We start from the raw sequence: 24,051 nt of genomic DNA, 5'->3' as shown, positions 1-24,051 counted from the left end.
TGATGAACAGATATAGATAAGACGAAGCAAGAACATAAAGAGCCTTAAAAGGTTAAAATAAGAAGTTTAAACTTGATACGAAACAATAGGGAGGCAGCGAAGGAAACATACGAATAGGATCAGAGAACATGAGTAGAAAAGTTGTGGTCCTATTGTTTATTCATATAGCGTCATCTATGTACATAATGCAGTACAGAGAATGGGTTTGATGGATTCCTACGCAAAGGAGCTTACAATCCAAAATAGACGCAGGGGAGCAAGAAAGGAACAGAGGAAACTAAGACAGGCATAACAGATTTAAGCCAGAAGTTAGGAAGACTGGTGAGCAAAACTTTGAAATAATTTTCCTTTTTTGTTTGTTTGTTTGAGCCACGTACCATAAAATGTATAAACATGTGGCCAGTGCTTTTTTTCTGGGGGGACGCAGGGGTATGTATACCCCTAAACATTTTGTGAATCTTTGTACTTTTGTCCATTTATTGTATTTATTTTCCCCGATTTGAACTATAAAATGGTGATTTTCTTGAATCAAAATGAGAGTGCCCCTAAATGTTTTTTTTAAGGGAAAAAAGCACTGTGTGTGGCATTTTGTGGGCATCCATTTTGGGCAAATTCCAGTAGAATTGGGTCAGGATGCATTTCCACACAAAACAATACCGATGTTGATGAGACATAAATCAAAGATACTTCATGGCAGAGATTCACAAGCTTGTTTTTACAAATATTTATAAAGGGCTGCTTGCGCTGAGACTTTCAGAGCACTGCACAATTTAAAAGCACAAACATTATTTTAAAAACAGAAGTATAACCAAAAACCGACAGAAAAACCCCAGCGTAAAACCCTGCCGATCCAAGAACTTGCACTAAAACGCTTCGGCAAATTAAAAGCAAACAAACAGAGAGTTGCCACCAGGCGAGCCACCCTGGGGAAGGCATTCAACTACTGGGGTCCCACTGCAGAGAAGGCCCTGTCCAAACTGCCACTCACCTCACATCAGAAGAGAAGGCGACATGGAGAAGACACCCTGGGCAGTAGTCTAAGGCTCACATCTCTCGGATAAGTGTACAAATGCTCATCTGATGCAATGCTTGTAAAAACGTGTGCATTGTGGGAAGAACATGAATGTGTCACGAGCTCTTGCTCTGCTAAGAGGCATGTCTTACAAACCCCTCAGTGGTGCTGAAGTCCAAGTACATTTTTCTACAAGGCCTCCTGGAAATGGCCAATGGTCACCATTCAGAGAAGCCGGAGAGGGGAGTTAAGAGGTCAACCTCGTAAAGTTATAGAATTGCTACCAACTGAAATCCTTGGTTCAAATCACACACACTCGAAGGAAGACTAAACAAATTGTTCCCAAGTATTTGCTTATATATACTGTATTTTTCGCTCTATAAGACGTACCAGACTACAAGACGCACCTCGTTTTTGGAGGAGGAAAACAAGAAATAAAATATTCTGAATCTCAGAAGCCAGAACGGCAAGAGGGATCGCTGCGCAGTGAAAGCAGCAATCCCTCTTGCTGTTCTGGCTTCCGGGATAGCTGCGCAGCCTGCATTCACTCCATAAGACGCACACACATTTCCCCTTACTTTTTAGGAGGGAAAAAGTGAGTCTTATAGAGCAAAAAATATGGTAATACTTTTTCTGAGCAAAGTACTTTGGGTCAGAGAAATTCTCTCCTGCTCACCGCAGTGCTTACTATTAATCCTAAAAGCGGCTGGCTTTGCACAAACTGCTGATTCAAGTAATTCCCAGAAAGTAGAAGGTGGTTTCGAAAACGTATATTAAGGAAATCTGATTCCTATGTATCTCCAGGTGTAATCTGAGCAACTACTAAAAAGGGAGTTTCCTTCCTCGTTCTTCTCATGTGCCAAGAACTTAAATGCAAAGTGGAAATTGAGTCTTTCACTATTCAGAACCGTTTATTTAAGGACATCCCACTAGATAAACAATCAATAGTAAATCTCATTCCACACTCAACTGGTTTTGAAACAAAAACACCTTGTGTTGTGGGGAGGAAGGCCGATGCATTACATAAACACCGCAGAGAGTTTGCTTTTTAAAAGCATCTCAATTGTTTGTGGGTTCTGCGGGTGGAGAGGCAGTTCGCAAGCCGCGGCCTATTGTGGAGATCTTGTGGGTTTCTGCATACCACCAATTTATTTTGGGGTGGGGGCAGTGGATAAAATGGGACAATGCCATGATGAGAAATACATGTAGGAAAATAAAATAATCTGATGTGTCTAGTGGGTTGCTGCACCTGACTAGTCCCCTGTGTGGAGACCGCCGTTGTGCATAGCAATTAAAGAGAGGCTCCATGTGGCAGCCACACTGTGTGTGCCTCAGGCCATAGAAAGCTTCTCTCCCCCCCCCCCGCCATGAGATATGTACAAAATTAAAACAGAAAGGTATTTTTGAGGGAGGGCGGTGGTTGCTTTTGACGTGGGTAAATCACCTGACTCAGAAGAAAACACAAAATGGCTAGGTCAGGGAGTCAGCTGTGCCATCGCTGTACACCAGTATTTAGCTATACTGTGGTACCTTGGTTCTCAAACACCTTGGTACTCAAACTCTTTGGTTCTCAAACGTCTTAAAACCCAGAAGTAAGTATTACAGTTTTCGAACGTTTTTCAGAAGCCAAACGTCCAATGCAGCTGTCGGCTATTGTTTCCGGGGCACCTGCACCAATCAGGAGCTGCACCTTGGTTTCCGAACATTTTGAAAGTCAAACGGACTTCCGGAACGGATTAAGTTTGACGCTTTTGTTTTTGAGGCTTTTTCGGTTAATTTGTTTTTGTGACTGTGTGGAACCCAGCTCAGCTACTGATTGATTGATTGATTGATTGTGTGACTGCAGAAATAGATAAAAGCCCCTCATCCAAACAATGACTATCATCAGTGCAGGGAATAAATTTTTTTAATTTTTATTTTTATCATATACAATACTGTCTTATTTATTTTATAGTATAGTACATTGATTATTGTTTTCATTTTATGGATCAAGGGTCTCGTTAAATAGTAAAATCCATGTTAAATTGCTGCTTTAGGAGTTGTTTTTAAAAGTCTGGAACGGATACTTTCTATAGGAAAATGTGCCTTGGTTTTGGAACGCTTTGGTTTTGGAACGGACTTCCGGAACGGATAATAATAATAATAATAATAATAATAATAATAATAATAATTTATTATTTATACCCCGCCCATCTGGCTGGGCCTCCCCAGCCACTCTGGGCGGCTTCCATAAAAACCAAAAATACAGTAAAATATCACATGTTAAAAACTTCCCTGAACAGTTTGAGAACCAAGGTACCACTGTATGCATCTTCTAAACTGAAACATGGGAGTAGTACACACCGTATCAAAAATATAGGTTGTAATGGGACAGGTCTAATATCGCCCACAGAACCACACATAACTGCATTGCTGGATCGGACTAAAGACCCAGCAGAGACCAGCCACACCAGCTGGGAAGTCCGCAAGCAGAGGGAGCGTGACCAAAGATTAATATGCCACCATCAATTTAAGGAGCAGAATAGGGCAGTTTGTAATCTAAAACCCAACGCAGGAGAAACCGAGGGGAAAGGAGGCAATGGTAAAAGCGAAAGGACGTGTAGTTGTTTCACAGTTATATGGGCTTGTTCACAGGCATAAAAAATGCAGCACGGCTTGGGAACTGGGGAGCTGTGCCAAAGGCTTTATACAAAAGGTTAAAATTGGAGGAGGGATTTGAAGGAAGCAGCAGTCCCATTTAAGAGCCAGCGAGGAAGAAAGGTCAGAGTCGTTTGAGGGAGCAGCCATCCTGTGGTATTTGCCTCCAGCAAGTGGCATTCAGAAAAACGCTGCCTCTGGAAAAAGGAGGCTCCGTTCACTTCTCGTGGCTAGTAGCTGCCACTAGACTTATCCTCTAAGAATTTCATTTAGAAGCCATCAACGCAAAGGGCCGCCGCAACATCCCAATGCAATAAATTTTGCAAAGTAAGCGTGTGCATAATTATATGGCAGGCTGCTCTTTTTCAGCCACCCCGGGTTCCTTTCCTCTGTCACGGTACTATGATTGCCTTTCGCTTGAAAATCATCTTTGGACCCATTCCCTTTCACAAGTCTACCTTATCTGATCTCACCTGCAGTAGAGACAACAGATGCTAGCACACAGAATCAAAGAGCTGGAAGGGGTGGCAAAGGTCATCTAAGTCCACTGCAGGAATCTTTCCTCCAGCGCGGGGCTCAGACCCACAACCCTGAGATTAAGAGTCTCCTGCTCTTACCCACTGAGCAGTGTTAGAAACTGAGATATGAAAGCTGGGAGCTAAATGGCACCTTAAACCAAGGTTAGGGGCGCAATGACGGAATGTCTAGGTGCGCTTTTTTATAACAAGAATACAAAGCTGGAAATGAACAAACTGCAGCTAAAATCTTATGTTCGTTTTTTACATGGTCTAGTCCTCATTTGAAGACTGCAAAAAAACAAAGCCATACTTCCCTTGCCCTCTAATATTCTTATGAGGGTCCTTTCTCCAATCTTCGGAGAGTGGCTGGAAGTGGGGAGGCAGAAAAAGGTCTTCCTTTTCTTCCAGCAGTGGCAGTTTTAATCTGAAATCTTAGGCGCAGTACAGTGGTACCTCAGTTTACAAACTTAATCTGTTCCGGAAATCCGTTCTTTTTATTATTTATCATTTTTATAGATTTTTCAATAAAAACATACAATTAACATATCCAATCACAATACTCCAATTAAAAAAAAAACTAAAATAAAAAGACCAAATTATAGTCCAGATTATAATTATTAATTTTTCGGAGCTCCCCACAATCTGGATCTCTGAAGCATATCTCCACAGAAGTCTGTTCTTAAACCAAAACTGTTCTTAAACCAAGGTGCGCTTTCCCTAATGAGGCCTCCCACCACCGGTGCCCTTCCACCGTTCGGTTTCCATTCTTAGACTGAGGTAAAGTTCACAAACCAGGACACTACCAGGGGCGTCTTGCCCATAGAGGAAAGTGGCAAATGGCGCCAGGGTGCCAAGTTCTGGAGGGCACCAGGGAAGAGGCAGAGGCTGGATGCGGCGCCTCCTGGCATCATCTCGTTGCCCTCGCCAGCCTCCACCATGCCCTGCCAAAGCAGCGCTGCGTCCAGAGCCTCCGCCTGCCATGGCCACCGTGGCACGGGAGCCAGGGAAGGGGCAGAGGCTGGGCGTGGAGAGCCAGTGTGGTGTAGTGGTTAAGAGCAGTGGATTCATAATCTGGTGAACCGGGTTTGCATCTCCGCTCTTCCACATGCAGCTGCTGGGTGACCTTGGGCCAGTCACACTTCTCTGAAGTCTCTCAGCCCCACTCACCTCACAGAGTGTTTGTTGTGGGGGAGGAAGAGAAAGGAGAATGTTAGCAGCTTTGAGACTCCTTCGGGTAGTGATAAAGTGGGATATCAAATCCAAACTCTTCTTCCTGGCATCAGCTCGCCGCCCTCACCCGCCTCGCTGAAGCAGCCCTGGACACTACTTCCGGTTTTGCGGAGTTCATAAACTGAATAGTTCGTAAACAGGGCTGTTCTTAAACTGAGGTACCACTGTACTGCACCCAGAGCTCAGAAACTGCTTGCATTAATGAAGTTCCCTGTCTCAAAACACGCCTAGAATAATGGTATTTCCAAGGCTGCAACCAAGCTATTTCTTGCTTTCTCGTTCTTCACAGCTTTTACACATCCAGAACCAGAAATGTCATTTTTTAAAAAATCAATTTAAAAATGGGGGAAAGTCCCCATTGTCAGACCTGCACCGTTTTAACCAGTTCTTTTGTGTGTGTGTACAGAGTACTGTCACCTCTGCTTTTGCTGTCAATGGCAGACACACCGTGACGGCAGCTACAGCACTTTTATCACAGAATCGTAGAATTGTAGAGTTGGAAGGGATATGCAGCTGTCCCACAAAGGGATCGGACCTGTGAGCTTGGCATTATCAGCACAATGCTCTAACCAACTGAGAACCAGCTGCAGCGCTGATTTAAAGTAGTGGTCTGCTGCTAAAACAAGCAGCCAGAATTAGTTCTAGGCATGCTACACTATTTCTCTCTGCCACTTCTGTAATTTAAAAAACGAGTCTTAGCATGAATTCAAGGGAACCATTAGTAGTGATTTCACGCCTCCTTCCTTTGAGTCCTTTCATGGTTTCCTTCTTCAATTCTGCCTGAATTATCCACAACCAAGAAGGGAATCTGGTTTCGCCAACCATGGGCATAGGATCATTTGTCAAATGATACAGGGAAAGCGCTAAATCATAGGGCATAATCCAGCACTTTTAACCTCTCCAAAGTACACGGAAGAATTAAGCGTGATCTTAAATTTACCCTTTGAAATTAATTGGAAAGGTATTAACTTTGGGTGAATGATGCATTTCAGTATTTTGGAAGAACAGCAATAATGGCAATAATGCATTAGGCAAACAGGGCACAAGTTCACAGAATAATAAAAGAATTGTAGTGCTGGAAGGGACCATGAGGGTCATCTAGTCCAACCCCCTGCAATACAGGAATCTTTTGCCCAACGTGGGGCTCAAACCCACGAGCCTGGGATTAAGAGACTCATGCTCTACCGACTGAGCTAGTGATGACAGAGCTAGAGAGAGAGAGAGAGAGAGAGAGAGAGAGAGAGAGAGAGAGAGAGATGGTTCTTCAGATCACTGACCAAAAGTAAGGGATCTCCACATAAAGTAGGTAACAATAGTGTGCTTATCAGTTTGTGCAACACAAATGTGGTGGGACACATGAAGATTTCCATTTTCGCAGCTTAAATATTTGCTGGATTAAGCATGAAATCTTGATCCCCTGTGAATGTTTATGAAGCCAATTGGGAATGCATGCAGAAAATGTGACTCGGCACACGGGTGTTTTAATACTAAATAGGCATGAAAGCATGTTTTTCAATAAGAAGAGATGGCGTAATTTTGCCTAGAACATTGCTTACCAGGCCAGAAAAAATGCCTACCCTACCAGGTATACAACAAAAAACAGTTTCCACATAGTGAGCTTTTAGCTGGGGATGGGGTGGGGGAATCACTAACCTCCAAATTAACACCACGGAAATGTTCATTCAAGCAACCTGTTTAAAAGGAGCCAATGTAAAATCTGTAGGAAAAATCCTCCACCCTAAAACCACATGTTAACAGATAGTGTTAAGGGATGTTTTCTTTTCTGCTCTCTTGTTTTTAGAACAATTTATTTGTTCAATATTATAATGGATTCTTACACTGTACTTATTGTTTGTGATCTGAGGCCAATGTTGAAAACCATGCATGCACAATTTACTGTCGGCAGATGTTGGGACATTTCAGACATTCCAAGAATAGACAGACAGTCGAATGAAAACAAGCTCAATAGATTTGCTCTTGTGAAATTGTTTACACTCAGGTGCTAACCATGAGCAAAAGAGCGTTTTTCAGAAATTATGGCCATGGTCAACCTTGTAAGCGATGCTTATGCAAATCACGTTCTCTCCAACGCAGCTTCTTCTTCTTTTTCTAATTAGCAAAATCCAGGTTAACGTTGCTTGAACCAATAGAACAAAGGCAAAGGATGTCAGAAGCTCCTTAATGTACACACAGAGTTTTATGGTTATCAATAAAAAGATATGGTAGGTAAATGGCAGATAAAGACCAATGTTACGGGCTGATCTACAAACCCAGTTATTGAGAGAACTGGAATGCCCCAACATTTCACACTTAATTTTTCATGTTTAAAGGACCTGTGTGGTCTCACTATATAGAAGTCACACGAGAGAACATTAAAGCACAATGTTATGCGTGTTTATTCACAAGGAAGTTTTGCAGATGGGGCTGATCCTAAACCTGCAGTGCCTTGTGGGATATCTTTGGAAGAAGAAAAGGCTAAGGAGTAAACCCTACACAAATCCAGAGTGGAGTCCCTAAGATGGTTGGATAGTGCCTTGTATGCCTCCTACTGGCAACTGTAGACAAGCTGGTGCCAAACGTATTGCTCTGCTTTCTTTTGGACCATATTAGCAAGGGTGAGGGGGCAGGGCTTGTCATTTGGGCAGCCCATAACGCACTGCCCAGGCTTGCGCCCCAGGGAGGTCATTTCAGTACAGTAATACCTCGGGTTAAGAACTTAATTCGTTCTGGAGGTCCGTTCTTAACCTGAAACTGTTCTTAACCTGAGGTACCACTTTAGCTAATGGGGCCTCTCGCTGCTGCTGCGCAATTTCTGTTCTCATCCTGAAGCAAAGTTCTTAACCCGAGGTACTATTTCTGGGTTAGCGGAGTCTGTAACCTGAAGCGTCTGTAACCTGAGGTACCACTGTACTGCTAATGCAGCTGTTTGGCTTCACCCCTGCCAGCACACGCCATTGTTTCTTGAGACAGACGGGCGCCAACAACAATATACAGTCATACCTCAGGTTGAAGTAGCTTCAAGTTAAGTATTTTTGGGTTGCGCTCCGTGGCGACCCGGAAGTAACGGAGCGCGTTACTTCCGGGTTTCACCGCTCGCGCATGCGCAGACGCTCAAAATGACATCACGTGCATGCGCGGAAGCGGCAAAACGCGACCCGCGCACGCACAGACATGCAGCCGCATCTTATGTTTACTTCAGGATGCAAACAGGGCTCTGGAACAGATCCCGTTTGTATCCAGAGGTACCACTGTACTCTCCAAATAAATAGGTTATATCCAACAGAGCACTAAGCGACTGTCCTGTCAGTAAGAGGATTTATGCTTGTGCCACAGGACTTTCTCCCTCTCCTTAAATCTGTTCTGGGGGTTCCCCCCCCCAACTTTCTGGAGCAGATTTGAAGAGGAAACGCACGGAGGGAGGGAGGGAGGGAGGGAGGGAGGGAGGGAGGGAGGGACAGAGAGGGCACACTGCACAAACATAAATCCTTTGCCATGGTCAAACGTCACATTAAAACATCTGGCACTCCTGATGTTGCTGAACTACAACTCCCATCATCCCTGGCCATGGGCCATGCTGGCTGGGACTGATGGGAGTGAAAGGTTCTCCACTCTGCATGAAGCTACAGTTAACATTTAACTACGGTGTTAACATGAACAAGCAGCAGGCTGGTGCAGGCTGTTCAAAACTCCCGGCTCCACTCCTCTCCTGCTCCTGTTGGGAACAGCCACCACAAGCCTCGGCCTGGTGTGTTGTGCCAACCCAGCTCATGGTTTCTCCCCCCTCAAACAATCTATGAGCAGTAAGCCAAGAGCAAATGTTGGTCGCTCCATGGTTTGTTTTGGAGAGGAACAAACCATGAGCCCAGGTTCGGACAGCACAACAAGCCTGCTGTTTGCTGCTCCTGGCACAGCCAGAAGCTGAGAGAGGAGCAAAGAGAGGACTTTTGAGCAGAACCATCACACTGCTCTTTAACATTAAACCGCTGTTGAACATTAACTATGGTTTAATATAACATGCCAACCCGGCCAATGTCTTAAACGACAGTAGAGTAACTAACGTAGCTGGAGGTTGCTGGATTAGCATCTACTAGAGGACATTCAGAAATCCTTCTATTCACTCCATTGCCTTCAGAGGTATTGTGAGGCTCCCAAAATACTTTTCAAAAGCTCTTGTTGGAGCACCAACAAATGCAGTCTTCAGTAATAAAGTTTCTGGCCGTCACTGTTATAAATTCAAAAACCACTCTGCAACAAGAGAAGTTGCACCAGTTTTAGGGAATAAGGACACAAAGTTCAGGGAACCAGGCAGAGGGCCTTCTTGGTAGTGGCGCCCGCCCTGTGGACGCCCTCCCACCAGATGTCAAAGAGAACAACTACCAGACTTTTAGAAGACATCTGAAGGCAGCCCTGTTTAGGGAAGCTTTTAATGTTTGATGTATTATAGTATTTTAATATTTTGTTGGAAGTCGCCCAGAGTGGCTGGGGAAGCCCAGCAGATGGGCGGGGTATAAATAATAAATTATTATTATTATTATTAATAAATCCAGCTGCAGTTTTATATCCATCAAAACTGTGACAATGATATGCAATTATTAATTAATTAATTAAATTTTTTTACAGCCATTCATCAGATATACCAAACTAAACTATTGGTAGCCTTCTAGCTCAGGGTATTTTGATATGATCTTCTCAGTCCTAAATAGATAGCTCACACGTACTTCCTAGATTCTTAAGTCACTAACAGGGCTGCATGGCATAAATGAGTCAATGCATCAAATATTCATTTCAAAAAATATACTATCAACATCTGTTTTAATTTATATATCTTCCTTGCAGCCAGCAAGGCTTACACTTCTTTCATCACAAAACTTTCTTATCTTCTGTGAAACAGGAGTCAGGTAAAGAAAGAGGGAGTTGCAGGTGGCAATACTTAAGCCAAGGCTTATTCTCATTAATATACTAAAACAGAAGGCAGCTTTCCTGAATCCTGTCAAAGCGAGACTTGGTGCAGCCGGGCTTATTTTGTACTGGTTTTTCTGTTCCTTTAAAGATGAATGGCAAAACAACTTGCCTACTCTTCTCCAGGAACTTCCAAGAGATATAACCTACTTCCTCAAAGAAATTTTCAGACCCCTAGAGCTTTTGCACAGTTGCAAGATGAAGGTCCTCTCTGGCAGACTTCCCCAGCTGTTTGGTTGCCCGTCCCCTTTGACAGTTTGCAAGACCTGGAAAATGCCGCTGCAAAGAACACAGAGGTGCCGCACTTCAAAAGGACCTTTGATTCCTTTGTATGAAAGCAACTTTTGGCATGACAGGGAGAGAGAGGCCACGTCAGTTAAAATTAGTGATGTGGAAATGAGCCTTACTCGCAGCACCGGACTGCCAACTTAACTTGCGAGACAAATCTGTGCCAAAAACACGAGAAGATTCTTCCCAGTTAAAAGCTCGACATTGTTGACGACGTTCTCCAATACAGTTATAGCAGACACTCCCAACCCAAAAATAAAGCTCTGTAATCAATGCATCTTCTGGGAGGGTCAAACAACACACGGCATGGAGATCAGAGATTGCATTTCCCAACGTTTCATAGAATATCATTCTATGTATTGGAAGGGGCCGCAAGAGTCATCTAGTTCAACAACCTGCAATTCGTGAATATTTCACTCAACATGGGTCTCATGCTCTACCGACTGAGCTATTCCAAGATTATTTGGTTTATTACTGAAATGCAAGCGCAGGAAGTTGACAACATGGTCCAAGCAGTGGTGCTGAGCAAATGAGCGTTTAACCCTTGGTGCTAATCATAACCACTCACACACACCCCAGGCTGCTATTTGTGCTGCAGAGCTGGTGGGAAGGGGAAATAAATGTAAGGTAGCTAAGGGACAAACGAGAAGTGTCAGACAGTTTGGCCTTGCATGGCTGGCTTTCTTTCCAAAACCAACAGCCGGCATGGTAAGTGAAGGGGAGCTTTAACCTTTTGCCGCCATCACAGTCCCAACTGGAGGAACCTGCACCCCACAGCAGCTATTTACAATACAAGGAAAGCTCAGGAAAGCTCGTGTGTTTCTAGGTATTTATGTAACTTGCCTGCTTGAGCATTTTGGTGGTGCCATCAGAAGAGAAGCGGCTAAGATACAACTTAAGTGGCTCTGTTTATCCACAGAACACTATTCCACAGCAAACATATCAGATTAATGCGCCCTAATTCCTCCAAACACCTGAACACATTGTGCAGAAGTTGGGGCTAAATGAGGCTTGGTGATTAATTAACTGAATGAATGCAGTTAACAGGCATTTTGCACTGTAAGTAGCAGCCACGGGGTGGGTGGGAACAGCAGCAGGGTTCTGGAGTCCGCAGTTTCTTCCTCCCCCTGCAGTGGACCCAACAACGAATGTGTATATATATATATATATATATATATATATATATATATATATGCAGGTTTTGGTGTCTTCGGGTGTCTTCCCGTGTAAGAGTTGGGGTGTCTAGGCGACGTTTCGACGAGGTCTCACTCGTCATCTTCAGGCTGGTGCTTTCGGCTTCTTGTTACTGGAACAGAGCAGGATCTCAGTGTTTGAGTTCCTATAAATACTGTTGAGGGGGTGTGGTGTATAGCCTCCAACGTTCTGGGCAGAGAGGAAGTTCCCAGGTTAGTGTGTCTTTTCTTCTTTTGTTCATTAATTACTTGAGGGATATCTTGAGTGATTTCTTGAGTGATATTCTGAGTACCACTTAGGAGGGTCATTAGGTGTGGATTAGTTGCTAAAGCTTTCGTGTCTTGACCTCTTGAGCTTGTGAAGAGTTTTTTCTGAGAAGATGGCTGTACTGCACTTAGTTGTGCTCTGGCTTGGCTTCGTGTATAGGGGCGAGCTGTGGTTTTGTGCCCTGTGCCAGCCAGATCTGTGTGCCTCTGGTTAGAACGCCATCTCCAATCAACCACACCAGACCCAAACCCAGACCCTCTCCACAGATAAATTACAGACACCATCCAGTAGCCAAACCATAGTGGCACCTCCGGATGCTGCACCCCCCTGCAATCCCTACACAGATCTGGCTGGCACAGGGCACAAAACCACAGCTCGCCCCTATACACGAAGCCAAGCCAGAGCACAACTAAGTGCAGTACAGCCATCTTCTCAGAAAAAACTCTTCACAAGCTCAAGAGGTCAAGACACGAAAGCTTTAGCAACTAATCCACACCTAATGACCCTCCTAAGTGGTACTCAGAATATCACTCAAGAAATCACTCAAGATATCCCTCAAGTAATTAATGAACAAAAGAAGAAAAGACACACTAACCTGGGAACTTCCTCTCTGCCCAGAACGTTGGAGGCTATACACCACACCCCCTCAACAGTATTTATAGGAACTCAAACACTGAGATCCTGCTCTGTTCCAGTAACAAGAAGCCGAAAGCACCAGCCTGAAGATGACGAGTGAGACCTCGTCGAAACGTCGCCTAGACACCCCAACTCTTACACGGGAAGACACCCGAAGACACCAAAACCTGCATTCCTGTACCCGTGAAAATCTACGAAAGCATATATATATATATATATATATATATATATATATATATATATATATATATATATCAGGAGTTTTTACTGTACTACCAAATAGATCCCATATCAATTTCAGACAGGTCTGCATTCATCATATAATTCTTGACTTCCTCCATTTCCCTGCTGAACTCTAAAATAATAAAAAAACCCAAAATTTATGAGCTCACCCACCCAGCGTTATTTTCAAAACTTTTTAAGAGTGAAGACAGACAAGGCAGACATTCCAAGATTGATGGGAGCAGCCTGAACATATATTTTTTTTTCTGTCCTGGAAAAAGAACGCCTCAGAATGCAGCAAATAAATGTTCAGACCACATCTGCTGAACTTTGGAATGAATGCCTATCTCTTCACCCCATATTCGTTATTTTGATTTAATCAACTAGTTCTCAAATATATAACCTCAGCTGTAAAAATTTAGACCATGGAGGTTCCCTACTGGACAGACATTCTCTTGAGTTCACATATCCATTTATGATTTGGATAGATGGCATTGCCTATGTTTTCCACAACTCAAAGGAATCTGATATACTATTATAACAGAAGCAAAGCCCATGTATCAATGCAGCTATGTGAAATTTAACTGGATAGATTATGTACCTATGTACTTGTCCCAAACACTTAATAAATAACTTCTTGGCTGCGGGAGTTGCTGGAAGGAGGCGTACAAGGCACCATCCAACCATCTTAGAGACTCCACTCTGGATTTGTGTAGGGTTTATTCCTTAGCCTTTTCTTCTCCCAAAGATATCCCACAAGGCAGAAGTAGTTTAGGATCAGAGTTTTCCTTATCCTAGATCAGGCTTCCTCAACCTCGGCTCTCCAGATGTTTTGAGACTACAGTTCCCATCATCCCTGACCACTGGTCCTCCTAGCTAGGGATCAAGGGAGCTGTAGACCAAAAACATCTGGAGGACTGAAGTTGAGGAAGTCTGTCCTAGATGGGCTACCTTCCAAGGATGACCAGCCCCATCTGACCCTCACTTCCCCCTACAGCAATTGCAGAAACAACCTTCTTGACTGCTGGACTCACTATTGGTCTTGTCAGCTCAATCTACCAGAGCCTGTTTTCGCATGCAGGGGAAGTTCCTAACTTTCCAAGCATTTCAGACCCATTGGCTACCCTCACCTGGTTTAGCTGGCCAGTGGAAGCCGCTCCCACAAGCCACAGGTGACATCTGAGTGCAGGGTGGGGACCAAAGGTGGACAAACTACCCCAGAAGGAACATGACGTGTCCCCCACCAGAAGTACTATCTCTCCCCTAACACCCCACACACCCAAACGTCATGAGAGGTATCCTGCTATCAGGTGCCACACTGAAGCACACACTTAAAACTTCTGAAAAGGCTTGATTCCAACACTTATCAGGAAGGTAATTTCACATTGAGCACCTGAAGCAGGTAAAAACTTTACATCTCCGTGCACAGCTTGCCTGTCAGTATCAATTTGGCGCTACTGTGATGTTCATCTGCCCTGCATAAATTGTGCTCTGAACATCTGGAAATAGCTCGGAGGGAGACAGAACCCTCCAGTTCCCAAGGAATGAAAATGTCAGGATGCAAACCTCGAATAATGGAATTGTGGCTACTGCAGCCATATTTACGCCCATTCCGTGAGCACCAACTTGTATACAGCATAGTGCAGGTGCTTTGTGATTGTGAATATGGGAGAGCAATAAGGTTCGTTTGCTTGTTTTGCAAATGGGACGCCTCTGTTGGTTGCTGCATGGTCTCCCTATACTGCCAAGTTGTCAGTGTCTCTTAAAGTGTTGATTCGTGAGGCTCCTGGATGGAATAAAATACAACACGCATACCCAATATCCAATAATAATCTAAATGCCATTCATTATTAAAACTGTGTACGGATCAGATAGTCAAGTGAATATGCAGTTAGGGCTTCACGGGTCAAAATGATCTCCTGAACAGGGAGAGGCAAATGATCAAATCTCCTCTGCCTCCTACAGATCCTGGTAAACATTAGTGCATAGTCCGGGGGGGGGGGATCACCCAAACAAGGGAAGAAAACACACACACACACACAAACACAATGGAAGGCGTAAGTAAACTCTGCAATAAAAACCTGTGCAAAATGAAACCAGGCTGTTCATCCGTCCAGGCACAGCCTAAATCCTCAAGACCCCGTCTAATCTTCGGGGATTAGGGCTAGACAATTCTCCTGGGGTTGGTAAAGCACGTTAACAACAAGAACAAGCTAGTAGCGTAGTAACAAGGAAGAGGGTTGTTTTGCAGCTGCCAGGGTGAGCAATGACTAAGGATTCTGAAACTGCGAGAAATTCCTCTCGCAACCCACCACAGAGCGAGAAGGGAAAATGACCAAACAGCAGATGCGATCAAGGAGAAGGGGGGGTGGGGAGCCACAAAGAAAGCGCGGGGGGGGAATGGTGGGGGAGGAGAACTTCTAGACTCTTCAGGGCAACAGTGACTTTTAAAGCAAGCCACTTCACCAGAGATGACGAAAGTCTTCGACTCAGGGTTGGTGTTGTTTTACGAAGCCTGCACCAATTAAAAAATATATATATTCTCAAGAGGTCTTTAAAGGTGGAAACCTGTCCAATTCAATAAGGATATCGAGTTTGCAGGTCTGACTGTTTTTAAGATGTTTACCTCCTTTCGCTATGAGGTACCGGGGCGCTGTTGCAGCCTTACAATCAAGCAATTAAAAAGAAATAAAAGAAGTAAGGCAGATGTGCATGCAATTATAAAAGCAAGTAAGGCAATTCCAAGGAAAAGCAGCATAGTGCGGATTGACCAATACAAGAGACGTATCCCACAAAAAAATTAAAAATAAAATCCCACCTGTCCAAGGCCTGAGTCAAGCAGTGAGTCTTCAGCATAGTATAGAACATGTATAATGAAGAAGCCAGAAGCGTTTCTGCTGGGAGGAAGATTCACAATTTAGGGGCTACCACAGAGAACGCCCTGTCTGGGTGGCCCACATATCTTAGAGTGGCAGCATTACCAAGGAAGCCCTTGTGAAAAGCAATTTTATTATTATCCATTAAACACCTAAACTATCCAAGCACTGTACATGAATAATGCAAAGAAATAAGACAGTCTATATCAGGGTGGTTCAATGCGTGGCCCAAGGGCTACATGTGGCCCTCAAGGCCCTTTTTTGGTGGCCCTCGGCAACATTTGATGCTCCCTCCCTCGCCCTCAGACTGCCTTCCCAAAGCTGGGTAAGCAAGATGCTGGGCTTTTGGAAGGAGGTGTGAGGGCTCTGGCAGGGTCCCAGAGTCTTCCTAAGGATAAAGGGACCCCTGACCATTAGGTCCAGTCGTGACCGACTTTGGGGTTGCGGCACTCATCTCGCTTTATTGGCCGAAGGAGCCGACGTTTGTCCGCAGACAGCTTCCGGGTCATGTGGCCAGCATGACTAAGCCACTTCTGGTGAACCAGAGCAGCTTATGGAAACGCTGTTTACCTTCCCACCGGAGCGGTACCTATTTATCTACTTACACTTTGACGTGCTTTCAAACTGCTAGGTTGGCAGGAGCAGGGACCGAGCAACGGGAGCTCACCCCGTTGCGGGGATTCAAACCGTCAACCTTCTGATCGGCAAGTCCTAGGCTCTGTGGTTTAACCCACAGCGCCACCCGTGTCCCAGAGTCTTCCTACCTCCTTCCTAAAGCCTAGTTAGCCCTTTCCCAGCTTTGGCAAGGAAGTGGGAGGGCTCTAGGACCCGGCCAGAGCCTCACGGCTCCTTCCCAAAGCCCAGCACCATACTTAGCAGGCTTTGGAAAGGCAGTGTTAGAGCTAGGGAGGTACCAGATTTGGGGTTCACTCCCCCCTCCCCATGTGTGCAGCCTGCGGGCTCCGTGTCAAAGAACTCCTGCGGTCCACTTGGTACGAAAAGTTGGACAGTCTGGTCTATATACATGCTCAGAGTCTAACAGGCACAAGACTAGATAAGGGAAGAGGAAAAGAAGCAAATTCAGGGACCAGTTCTTGAAATTACAGCAAATCACATAATTGTTCTGGTAACAACTACCTGAAGTTGCTGCTAAAGAGAAAATTATGGGAACTCAGGGGATCTTGGGAGAAAAGGATCCAAACAGGCGTTCCTTGTCATGTTTTAATCTAGCTAAATTACAGATAGTCCAACCATTCACCCTGCTAAAGGAAAGGAGGGGAAACCAAGTAGCGGCTAACTGCTACCAACGTAGATCATGGCTAAGTGGTCACATTTAGATGATTAAATATGAAGTTTTTAAAAATGATAGCAATGTCCCTGCTGGCCAGCCTTCCCCAGCCTAATGCCAGCCAGATGTTTTGGACGACAAGTCCTATCTTCCGCAGTCGGCATGGCCAACAGCAAGAGATGATGAGAGTTGAAGTCAAAAACATCTGAAGTCATCAGATTGTACAAAGCCGCAATATACCATGGTTACACAACAACAGAAGAAGAAGAAGAAGAAGAGTTTGGATTTGATATCCCGCCTTTCACTCCCCTTCAGGAGTCTCAAAGCGGCTAACATTCTCCTTTCCCTTCCTCCCCCACAACAAACACTCTGTGAGGTGAGTGGGGCTGAGAGACTTCAAAGAAGTGTGACTGGCCCAAGGTCACCCAGCAGCTGCATGTGGAGGAGCGGAGACGCGAACCCGGTTCCCCAGATTACGAGACTACCGCTCTTAACCACTACACCACACTGGCTCTCACAATGTAACAATGTAACAATGGTTACACTACAATTTTCAGAGTGAGTTTCAGACACCATAATATGCATACAACCAACTCCAGAAGGTGGAGGTTTGGGCATTTCACAGGGTCCGCTGCCCTAACAGGACTATCATTTCAACTTCACAGAGTCGTAGAGAATTGTGTTTGCAGGTTCCGATTCTTCCAGGTGAAGTGGCTTCATTGAAGGCGCCATGCCCAAGAGCCCCCAAATCCTGGAGCCAGAACTGTTTGTGCCTTATATTTCCATCATACAATTTCACCTTTATTGGTATTTTTAAAATCATGCTTGCTGTTGTTCTTTGCTTGCTCTAGAAGTCCTCTTTCCTTCTCTTTTTGACCACTTGGGGAAGGAAAGACAAAGAAGCAAACAAAAAATCTGCTTTCATAACCGTTTGAAGTTTCATAACTATGGGAACAGAGCTCCCACAGAATGAGCACGCCATCCATAAAAATTATACGCACAATTTCTCCACACATCAACAAATAAGATTCAATTTTGGCAGCGCTGCTAGAGCGACAGCAATTCCGCTTGCGACAGCCAAATTCAACGGACAGCTTTGGCTGGGGAAAGTATTGCACCATGTTAACCTATCGGATGCTGTCTTCTACTGCAACACTACTTCAACTTGTGCAGAAAATTCAGCTTGTGGAACAACGCGGACTCCCCTACTTCCCAAGCAAAGATGACATTTGATCTCACCCAATGTATGTATTCTAGGTTACACGTGTGTTGCAATGAGGGGGGGGCACTGTAGAAACACCACAGAAGTGTTGCGTCAGCCATTTCCCCCAGACTTTCTGCTGCCCACAAACTTCTCATCTTTTTTTTCTTTCTTTTTTTTTGCAGGCCTTTACAAACAGCCTTCAAAAGACCCTAAAAACGATCTCACACTCAAAGGTGGACAAATGGCACTATGGAATAGTTAGACATCCACCAGCCGCACCTCAACATTAATTATTGTCACCAGTGATGTGGAGCAAGAAGCAGTCCATCTGCTGCTTTGTATTTTCTGTCAAACGCCAGCCAAATGGGCAGCCTGAAAGTGTCATTATTTTGCCCCACGACTATTCCTAGAAAGATGCAGGCACAAGCATAAACACACAGCTGTTTTGTGCATGCAAATAAATTGTGCTTTAATTTTCATTGCCTTGATTTTTTTTTAAAAAAAATCAATTTTAAACAATGTAAGGGTGTGTATGCTCTTGAGTTGTCATATTCCAAAATACTTAATAAGTATTCCAACATAATTTCCAAGCAAATCTTCAAATATATATAATTTAAACTACATAAACAGCACCTGAACTACCCCTCAAAAGCCAAGTATTTCAAATACTATTGGGGGGGGGGATACAAGTCAAATAGCACACTAAATTAGGCCCCAATCAATTTAGGGCATTTTTTTAAAAAAAAAACCCTTAATATTTCCAGGAAAATCCTCATCAGACACATTGAACGCAGATTGTCAATCACATGCTAGTAACTCCTAGCAATTAAGTATATTTCTAAACCTTACATGCCTAGCCAAAAGTGGAATTAGATCCAAGAGGTACATCTTATCCTGCCAGAAATTCATACTGAAATCCTCAACTTTCTCTTTTCTAGCCGGTATAACACTAAGCAGGGATAATGGAGCTCTTTTATCTCCCAAAAAGATGGGAAAGAGTAAAGAACTTGCATAGCTTGGCCTGAGACTTCAGCTCGGCATCAGACTACTTATTCACTATAAACCAGCTATATTGTGGGCAGGCTACTGGACAGGAACCAAGCCTTTTGACGTGCCTATTTTCGCAATGTGGAACAACCTATTGTTTCCCAGGGCATACATGACTGATGGAAGGAACCATGCAGTAATAGAGCAACTCTTAATGAAAGGGCAAAAGGCTTTCTGCCCTTAACCACCTTGCATTCCCTCTTCCATAGCTCTGCCCTGCCTCCTGTTGTCTTGCAGCAGAGTTACTGAACCAGGGAGAAATGAACCCTCCTCCTTCCTTTCTGCCAGTCAATCATTATTATTTCTTTCATATCGGCTGCAAAATTAGTTACCCCTTTTTCCTCTCAGCTGCAGATTCTATTCTCTGTATTTATGGATTTCCCTGAGGCAAGTCACTATTGGCAGGAGGAGGAGGAGGAGAGAGAACAGAGAGAGAGAACAAAGGACTTTCACAAAGGAATTTAATCTGAGTATATTAGCCTTCCCAGCTTCAGCGGACTTGCTAAACTGCTGGATGCCTTCCAATTGCCCTGCACAATGCCAGCATGAGCTGGAAGCATCAGATCTGGTAACAAGATGCATCATATCCTAGTGAAGTGGCAAAGGCTCTGAGCATTTCTCACAAACCAGCATCATCTGCTTTGGATCTCTTTGGCCCATTAGACAGAATGCATCATTCGGAGGCATCTGCATCATTTCTCACTCTTGTGGGGCCACTCACACTAGCTCTGCATTTCCCCTTCCAATAAGCTTGCCAAAAAACACTTCCTTTACACCTGCCTATTTAAACTAGGGGGTGAAGGATTCCAAACCCAATTGGGACGTTTGACTTTCTGAAACAAAGCGGGATGGGGAATTGCGTTCAATTTTTATCCGGTGCAATGATCTGGAGTATAAGGCTGCTGTTTAACATACAGCATTTATTTTGTTATAACTGCTCTGATCTTGCAAATGAAGCTGATTGCAGTCATAAAGTATGGTTGGGCAATTTGAAATCCACCCTCCCCCCCCCCCCGCTTTAATTTGCAAGAACGGCAAAGGACAGTGTAATGCCGAGACTGGAAACCTGGCTGCGTCTTTATGCTGTGGAAGAGAAGGCGCACTCTGCACGTTGCCAGAGACCCTCTTCTCTTTATTATTTCGCATCCTCCATGCGTAAGCTCGGCCTCTTAGAAGGGGAAGGCTATGAAATAAGCCGTGACAATCTAGAAGTCTCACGCAGCCCTAGCAGCAGCCGGAAGTTCAGCTGAGGACAAGAGAGGCTGCATCATTTTTTGCAGACAGAGACCTCGCGCGGCACAGAGGCAAAGACTGAACGACAAAAGCATGAGGTCTCCCGCCTGACTAGGCACTTTAGAGCGCAGCAATATGACAGTCTGTTCAGAAGTGACACCTCAGTGGATTCAACAAGACTTTACACAGGAGCCAACTCCCAGGGGCCGCCGAGATCTCTTCGCCCCCTCCCCGCAAAAATAAAACATTTGAGTGAGCCGGGGCACCCCACAGTTGATGGGCATTGCCATTTGAATGATGTGCGTGCGACTGATTATGTAGGATGCGGTTGCCCCAATATGTCATTCAACTTGGCACCCCTGGAACTTTATTTTTAAGGCTGCGGTCCTTCGCCTACTTACTTACCTGCGCGAGCACAGCCAGCAAGTACCGAGGATAAGGCTACAAGTAACCAAGTTGGGCAACATTTCTTTTCCGGCCTCGGCCCTCCAAAGACTACCTTCGGGGATACCAGCACCGAGCTGCCTTGCAAGGGCTGTTGCAAAGGGGCGCGCAAAACCCTCGGCACCTCCGGCGGTGCGGTTTCGCCGGGGATCCCCCCGGGCGCCGCGCACCAAGGCGCCCCGGGGAATGTCCAGACGCGCCGCGCTTTTACGCACCTCAAAAGTGGGTCACTCCGCCGGCGGAGCCATGAGGAGAGGGGGAGAAGCAAAGGCGGCAAAGCGGAGCCCCAGGAAGCCGAGCTGCCGCGGCGACCCCCGGCTCGGGCTGCAACCCCCCCACGCAACTCCAGGAGCGCGTCTTCGGCTTGGCGAGGAGAAGAAGAAGAAAAAGAGGAAGACGCGCGGCCGCCCCTTCGCCGGTCTCTCTGCCCCCTTGCAAGCGCCTTCAGCGCATTGGCCGCAGCCAATGGCACCGGCGGCGAAGCCCATGTGATTCCGGGAGACGCCTTTCCTCTCTTCCCCCACCCCCACTACCCCGGCGCGCGCCCGGGTTCAGGTTCAGGTGCAGGCGCGGCGTGCGACAGGGCCGCCGGCAAGGGGAGCTCGCCACGTGCCTGCTGGCTGGTTAGCCCGGTCGCCGCGCCTGCACCTGAACGCTCCAATCAATGCTAGAAACAGAGATATAAAAGCTAGGCGCTAAATAGCACTTTAAACCTAGGTTATGTATGCCACTTTTCAGAAACCCCACCACCCCCACGTCCATTCCGCCATTGAAATCCCGGTAATGTCCAGAAAAATCCGGACATATGGCAGCCGTAAGGTTATGGGTGCAACCACAGAATGTCTAGGCATGCTTTTTTTATAACAAGAATACAGTGCTGAAAATGAATGAATGGTGGATAAAATATTATGTTCATTTTCCACAGGGTCTGGTCCTTCCCCTGCCCACCCCCTAACATTTTTAAGAGGGTCTCTTCTCCACTCTTCAGAGAGTAGCTGGAAGTGGGGAGGCAGAAAAAGGTTCTCCTTTCCTTCCACACTGCAGTTTTAATGTGAAATCTTAGGCGCAGCACTGCGCCTGGAGCTCAGAAACGGCTCGCGCTAATGAAATTCCCTGTTGCAATAATGCACCTAGAACAGTGGCGTAGCGTGGGTTGTCAGCACCCGGGGCAAGGCAAGTAATTTGCGCCCCCTAACCCGTGGATTTGCGCCCCCTAACCTGTGGATTTGCGCCCCCTAACCCTAACCCTAACCCCCAGATGTTGCGCCTGGTGCGGCCGGCCCCCCCTGCACCCCCCACACTACGCCACTGACCTAGAACAATGGGAATTTTGAGCGCTCGTCCCCATTGGTCCGGCTGCAGAAACCAGTGCACATGTAGAGCAGGGTGAGCCTCAGGAATGGCATTGGCTACGACCCGGATTTGCTGCCAGCCTGCCTGCTTGGCCATTGAACTGCACCTCTTCCTCCCCCTGAGAGCTGCTTAGGGTAGCGAATAGTGGCATCCGCTCCCTGGGCCAGCGTTGTCTCTTAGCTTGCTACAACAAGAGTTCTGTGGCGGCCTTAAAAGGCCAGCAGATGCTTCTGTGGCCTACAGTTCCTCAGATACTGCCCTATCATAGAGTTGGAAGGGACCACTAAGCTTGTCTAGTCCAACTCCCTGCAATGCAAAAGTCTATTTGCCCAGCGGGAGGCTCGAACCTGCGGTGTGAGGGTCTCGTGCTCTGCTGGCTGAGCTACCCACAAAGGCACTGTCTCTATACTGTAGAGAGACCGTTATTGCTAAACTGTTAGCAGGAGTGCCAGCTTGGCCCTCCAACCCTGGGTGCCTGCTGCTGTATGGCCCTAGCACCGAAATTTGTGGATGCCCAGCCCCTTCATGGGGAATTTTGTGAATGCTCGGCCACCCAGGGCCCCAAGGAGTTGGCGCCTATAACTGTTAGGCCATCTGTTGAGAGAGGGAAATAGGCTGGGTGTGTCCTGGAGTTTATGCATTGGAGTGGCAGGTGGCGCTGTGGTCTAAACCACTGAGCCTAGGGCTTGCCGATCAGAAGGTCGGCAGTTCAAATCCCCGCGACGGGGTGAGCTCCCGTTGCTCGGTCCCTGCTGCTGCCCACCTAGCAGTTTGAAAGCATGTCAAAGTGCAAGTAGATAAATAGGTACCGCTCCGGCGGGAAGGTAAACGGCGTTTCCGTGCACTGCAATGGTTAGCCAGAAGCGGCTTAGTCATGCCGGCCACGTGACCCGGAAGCTGTACGCCGGCTCCCTCAGCCAATAAAGCGAGATGAGTGCCGCAACCCCAGAGTCGTCCGTGACTGGACTTAACGGTCAGGGGTACCTTTACCTTTTTTAATGCACTGGATTGTGCTATCAGTCATTTGGCTGTAATTCTCATACTCCTAAGGCTGTAATATTGCACCCACTTACCTGTGAGTAAGCTCCATTAAACTCAAGGGGACTTGCTTCTGAATATAGGATTGCACTGTCAGACTGCAGTTCTATACATGCTTACGTAGGAATAATCCCCACTGAGCACAGAGAACCATATTTCCAAGTTAGGATACATAGGCTTGTACTTAAAGGCTGACTCAGTTGAGTGAACACCACTGAGCAGGCTGGGACTTACTTCTGAGTAAGTGTGCATTGGTTTGCATTACATAGGTGCAATCTTAGTCACTAACTTGTAAGTAAGACCATTTAACTCAGTAGGAGTTGTTTCTGAGGATGCATGCAGAGGGCTGGGCTGCAAAACTCAAAGAATTATTGACGTGAAACTGTCTATTTAAAGTTTCCAGGGAGCAACATCAGCTTCTGAAATCTAAAGAAAATTATACCAATTGTCTCAAACATCCATCTGTGGTTGTATTTTTAACTCAGCTTTTCTTTATGGCAATTAGCTGCAGGTTATTTTAAGCCTTTTAAAAATGCTTGGCCAGTCCAATCCAACTCAATTATTTTTCTCACTCAGCTGCTTCTCATTTATATTATTTCTGGCCA

At 45.6% G+C, this 24,051-nt stretch overlaps 1 protein-coding gene across 1 annotated transcript in view; it reads right to left on the bottom strand.

Moving 5' to 3' along the window:
• LRRC8D (leucine rich repeat containing 8 VRAC subunit D) overlaps positions 1-21,487 on the bottom strand; it is a 78,006-nt gene extending 56,519 nt beyond the window's left edge. Inside the window, exon 1 of the mRNA XM_081194002.1 lies at positions 21,271-21,487. The gene's annotated coding sequence lies outside the window, so the exon portion shown is untranslated. The remainder of the gene's footprint in view (positions 1-21,270) is intronic.
• Positions 21,488-24,051: the final 2,564 nt, after the last annotated feature.

The sequence above is a fragment of the Podarcis bocagei genome (assembly GCF_964188305.1).
Source record: "Podarcis bocagei genome assembly, chromosome: 5".
NCBI lineage: Eukaryota > Metazoa > Chordata > Lepidosauria > Squamata > Lacertidae > Podarcis > Podarcis bocagei.
This window is presented reverse-complemented; position numbering and strand designations above follow the sequence as displayed.